Source organism: Lactuca sativa, chromosome 6, assembly GCF_002870075.4.
Source record: "Lactuca sativa cultivar Salinas chromosome 6, Lsat_Salinas_v11, whole genome shotgun sequence".
NCBI lineage: Eukaryota > Viridiplantae > Streptophyta > Magnoliopsida > Asterales > Asteraceae > Lactuca > Lactuca sativa.
The window spans coordinates 114,488,779-114,494,917 of NC_056628.2; positions in this window are offsets into that span (position 1 = coordinate 114,488,779).

The window sequence follows — 6,139 nt, forward strand, 5'->3', positions numbered from 1 at the left end:
AAATCAGAACGCAAAGGCGAAATGTTTCCTCTCAATCTCAAACCAATCAAAGGAAATCCAGCTATATGCCTATTATCCAAAGCTCATTCTGACGAAAGCTGGTTGTGGCACCGAAGGCTCTCACATCTCAACTTCAAGGACATCAACAAGCTTGTCACACGAGGTCATGTTCGGGGTCTCCCATTGCTCAAGTTTGTTCGAGAACATTTGTGTGCTGCGTGTGAAATGGGGAAGCAAAGTCGTCAAAGTCACCCATCCATTATAAACACAAAAGTTGTTGAACCACTTGAGTTGCTTCACATTGACTTGTGTGGTCCATCATCTATCGAAAGCATTGGCGGTAGCAAGTATATTCTTGTTATTGTTGATGATTTCTCACGTTTTACATGGGTATTCTTTCTGAAGCACAAATTTGAGGCTACTCCTAAGCTAAAGATGTTTATTAAGAAGGTTGAAGTGCAACTGAGAAAAGTCATTCGCAACATCAGAAGCGATAATGGACTGGAGTTCAAGAACAAGGAATTTGAAGACTTTTTGGCAGAAAAAGGAACCAGCCACAACTTCTCAGCTTCCTATATGCCTCAACAGAACGGAATTGTTGAAAGATGAAACCGTTCCTTGTGTGAGGCGGCCCGAACGATGCTAGGTTTTGCTTCTCTTCCGTTATATTTCTGGGCTGATGCTATTGCTGCAGCATGTTTCACACAGAACAGGTCTTATCTCAACAAGCGTTTCTCTCTTACTCCTTATGAGATCATCAATAACAGGAAGCCGAACGTGAAATTCTTCCAAGTGTTCGGCTCATGATGCTTCATCTTCAACTCCAAAGAACATCGTAACAAGTTTGACGTTAAAGCTGATGATGGAATTTTTCTGGGATATTCTCTTACTTCAAAAGCTTACCGGGTCTTAAATAAGTGCTCTACGAAGATCGAAGAAACATATTATGTAACTTTCGATGATAACTACGTTAAAAAGCTAAAGGCTACTGAAGAAGCAATTGGAGAGATTTTTACTCAAACTGGTCAAGTTACGGCTTCAATTGCTAATCTGTTCGATCAGTTTGTAGAATTATTCGATGAACCTGAGAAAGCTACTCTCTCGGAGGCCAAGTCAGCAGATAACAAGGTCGACCATCTGAAGCAAATTGTCGAAGAAGCATCCAAACGAATGGGTGAAGGAGAACAAGTTCCAAACGAACCTCCTGAGCAAGGTGCTTCAGTTGAGGGGGAGAATCCACCTTCTTCAAAACAACCAAGCTCACAAATTGAGGGGGAGAATTCTATTCTAGTTCCACCCGAAAGCTCTACAGCACCCGAAAGCTCCACAACACCAGAAAGTCCTGTAGCACCAGAAAGTCCAGCTACACCTGAAAGCTCATCAGTCGAGGGGGAGAACTCCGATATGTTCTACGACGACGATAGTCAATCTGAATTGGAAGAAATGGTCAACGCTGAATTGGATCCATCCTATGATCCAAATTAACCTCCTTTTGTTAAATGGACCAGAGATCATCTTGTATCCCAGGTTGTGGGTAATGTCTCTGAAAAGGTCCTGACCCGATCTCAACTGAAGGCAAAGCAAACATCCCTATTCTCCAAAGTAGAGTTTTGCATGTATAATTCTTTCTTCTCAAAAGTTGAACCGAAGACAGTTAATACGGCTCTTGATCATTCTGACTGGGTTCAAGCTATGCAAGATGAACTCAACGAGTTCGAAAGAAACAAACTATGGCACCTCATTCCAACTCCTAAAGATGCCTCAGTTGCTGGTCTCAAATGGGTATTCAGAAATAAAATGGACAAGGAAGGCAATGTGATTCGAAACAAATATCGTCTCGTGGTGAAAGGATACTGCCAGGAGAAAGGAATTGATTATGAGGAAACTTTTGCTCCGGTAGCGAGGCTGGAATATGTTCGAATATTTCTGGCCTATGTTGCACACAAGAACTTTGAGGTCTACCAAATGGACGTGAAATGCGCCTTTCTGAATGGAGAACTTGAAGAAACAGTTTATGTGGAGCAACCTCCTGGATTTGTTAATGAAAGGTACCCCAATCACTGTTATATTCTGGACAAGGCGGTTTACGGTCTGAAACAAGCACCTAGGGCATGGTATGAAACGCTAACCAAGTTTTTAAAGATGTCAAAATTCAGAGAAGGTTCGGTTGACCCAACCTTCTTTCGTAAGAAGGAAGGTAACCACCTTATGATTGTTCAAATCTATGTCGATGATATCATCTTTGGCTCAACAAATCCTAGCTTAACAGCTAAATTCAGAAAGCTGATGGAGACTAAATTTGAAATGAGCTCAATGGGTCCGATTAACTTTTTCCTTGGTTTAAATATTAGACAGGGACCCGAAGGCATCTTTATCAACCAAGAAGCTTACACCAAGACTCTTCTTGCTAAATTTGGCATGATAGGAGACTCAAAGGTTAAAGTTCCAATGGCATTCAGCACCAAGCTCACACCATCCTTGGAAAAACCGGCAGTCGATATTACGTTATATCTCCAGATGATTGGTTCTTTGATGTACCTCACTGCTAGCAGGCCTGATATAATGTTTTCTGTATGTTACTGTGCTAGATTTTAGGTGAATCCTCATGGACCACATATGCTTGCAGTGAAAAACATACTCCGGTATCTGAAACGAACCACCTCTATCGGTTTATGGTATCCATCAAACTCAGGTTTCTTCGTTCAAGCCTACTCAGATGCAGACCTTGGAGGTTGTGGTTTAGACAGGAAAAGCACCACTGGAGGCTGCCAATTCCTAGACGGGAAGTTGGTTAGCTGGCAATCAAAGAAACAAACATGTGTATCTCTGTCTACAGCCAAACCAGAGTACATCGCAGCTGCCTCCTGTACATCTCAAGTGATTTGGATCCAACGCCAGCTCCGGGACTATGGACTCAATATGAAAAAGATCCCAATATATTGCGATTCAGAAAGTGCAATTAGGATCTGTCATAACCTAGTGCAACATTCCAAGACCAAGCATATAGCACTGAGGTATCACTTCATTAAAGATCATGAGGAAGATGGGAACGTTGAAATTCACTTTTTTCGAACCACTGATCAACTGGCTGACATCTTCACCAAAGCTCTTCCTGAAGCATCTTTCAATAAAATTCTACAAGGGCTAGGAATGATGGATTCAGAGTCAGTACCAAAGACTACTTCTTAAAATTAAAAGTTGGAAGCGAAATAGACCGAACGTTCGGGTTCGGGTCTCATGTGTGCCGAAATTAACCGAACGCTCAGGTTCGGGTCTTGTCCTGGTATACCGAAATGAACCGAATGCTCGGGTTCGGTCCTATCATCTGCTCTTCACTTATCACTCTAAGGTAGTTTCTTTGGTTGTAAACCTTTTGTATCTTTTTCTCAAATTCATTTCACTTATTTTCAAAGTTCTTTTCTTTTTCAAACTTATTTTTTTTTGCAACCGAAATAGACCGAACGCTCGGGTTCGGTTCCAAATTTTTTTTTAGCCGAAATAGACTGAACGCTCGGGTTCGGATCCAATTTTTTTTTTTTGTGTCTCATTTTTTTTTTAAATCAAAAATTCTAAAATGTTTTTATTTTTTTTAATCAAAAACTCCAAAAACATTTTTATTTTTATTATTAGTTCGATAATTTTTGTTTTGTGTCTTATATTTTTGTGTGGCTATTTGTGGGGAATTATTTCATTAGTTAAGTGTCCCTAGAAGCATGCTACTGTATGTGTCCAAAACCTCACCTGATTCTGAATAATAGCCTTACTGACTTGGTACATACAAACCTTGTCTTCCCAATTAGGCTTTCATATTTATTCTAATCATGAGCTACCTGACTCTCTTCTCACATGAGATAAGAGTTTTCTGCTTGGTCCTTATTTTAACAGCAAAGGTACTTTGGTTTCTTTACACCATCTACACTACTTTTCTCCATCTCATTCGCTTCATAAACGTAACCCTTGAGACTCTCAGAAATTACCACTGAGGTTTATGGTTACACAATTTCTGTGTTTATGATCTTAGCTTCGTGTCACTACGTACTAAGTGAAACCCACAATTCAATACCTATTATGCATTGACGATGAACTAATCAATTTTGCTCTAAGCTTTCACTAACGAATTGACGGATTTATCAATGAGGATGGAAAGTCAAATCTCTAATTTTCTTTTGTGTGATTCCAATGAAATTGTTAAGTCTTATCACATTTCTTCCCTTGGAATCCAGTTTTAATTTTTTTTTTGAGATTTTACATAAACTATTTTATCTAGCCACTTAAATTATTTCAAACCTACTTGTTCAACAGACTGCATTGGTCTCACAAGTACTTCGTTCGATTTCTGTCTTATATCAAGATCAGGAATTCTGAATTGAAGCGAAAGCCACCCAAATTAGCCTGATTAAAAGAAGCCTTTCAACACTTCTCAATAAGTGTCTGATCGTTATTCAACGGGAAACCATACAAACACTTTAAAGTCTCTCTTGACTTTGAAGGAAGAGATTCGTGCCCGGGATCCTTTGTTTCGTGTCTTTACTGACATCACAAAATCCCTCATATGTGTTGCTTTATTTCTTTTTCTTTTACACACTAAGCACAAAAATCTTTTTGATTTTCCAAAATTCTGGTTTCATTAGTTACAAGGCATCATTTTTAAATGGGATTTGCAATTATAAGGGTGTTGTGGTTAATATTGATCCACGTGGTCAATTTTCCTTTAAGATGACGTTTAATCTAAAAAGATAAGATCTTCACGATAAAATAGATTCGCTCATCGCCTCCTCTTCTTCATCCCAGTCTACCATCTCTGAAGCTGCCATTCAGAAAATTGTTGATGCTTTTTCCAAAGCTCATCAAGTCTCTCTAGACTCCACCACTGCAGCCATTGATGCCTCAACCAAAGTCTGTGAGGCAGCGACCGAAAAAGTCGATAAACTATTCACTGATGCTTCTTCTTTGTTACAGTCATTACAGGAATCTGCTGAAGCTTCCAAAACGAAGCTGGAACCAATTGTCAACCAGCTGGCTACCTCAGTTGCATCAGAACTGAAGTCGTTTTCTTCTCATCGTCAATATCTCTCAGACGACCACTCCGCCTTTAAGACGAGCGACTGACCAATATCCAAAAGGATCTTGCTGCTGAAAATTCTCTCATAGATGCTCTTGCCAGAAAGACCACTGCTCTGAAGGTCAAGAGTGTTCAACTCTCCAATTCTCAAAAGGAGATTGAGTCTCTTCGATCTAAAAGAGAGATTGTGTCTTCGTGTATTTCGGATGTCCACGCAGCCATTTCAAACATCCTGGAAGCACATGACCTGATACTCAACTATTATGTGAGGCGAACTCTCGCAGAAAAACTTGCTCCTGCCCTTTCTCTCCTGAGCAAGATTGAAGGGCTCCTTGCTTTCGTGTCCATTCCGAAATAAGGGGGAGAAAAAGAAAATGTGTCTCAACCGCCTCCTACTTCAACAGCAACCAAAACAACTGAACCTCCTCATTCAGGCCAAGCCTCAGGTTCGGGTGTTAAAGAAAAGGGAAAGCAAATTGCTGAAGAGAGCGATGATGAAGATAAGGAGACCATTGCCGACTTTCTGAAGAAGCAAGGTCGAGATAAAGATGCTGACATCAGCGATCGTGTAGCTAGAGAAGCTGAAGAAGCCGAAAGAAGACAGAAAGAAGCTCACGACCTTCTTGAGAGCAGGAAAACTCTCTTTCCTCCTTGGACTCTTGAGAAGTTGCTGAAAGAAGCTATCGATACTCCAAGCATCTTGTGGCTAGAACCGGTGATCTCTCTAGATCGTTCTAATACTGTCGATTCTCAGTTCGATATGCCACTGACCCGAAAGGCGTTCGTATTCCATGCCTTTGACAACATTGCTGAGTTCCCTCATCCTCATCCAAAGGTTGACAGGGACTTAGTCGATTTCTATCTGAGGGCCGCTCAACCACAGTACCAAACATGGAGCGCTCAGAAGATTGTCAATGTTCGGGTTCTAAAACCGTATAAGGAAGGAAACTTTACCAACGTTCGGTTTAAGGTGCTGAGAGGATCTGCCAAGACTGAACATGCCATCTCGCTTGCTGATCTTCCCAACTTGAATCCACACGACTGGATTATTTTGCACAACATCCTTCTTACTAATGA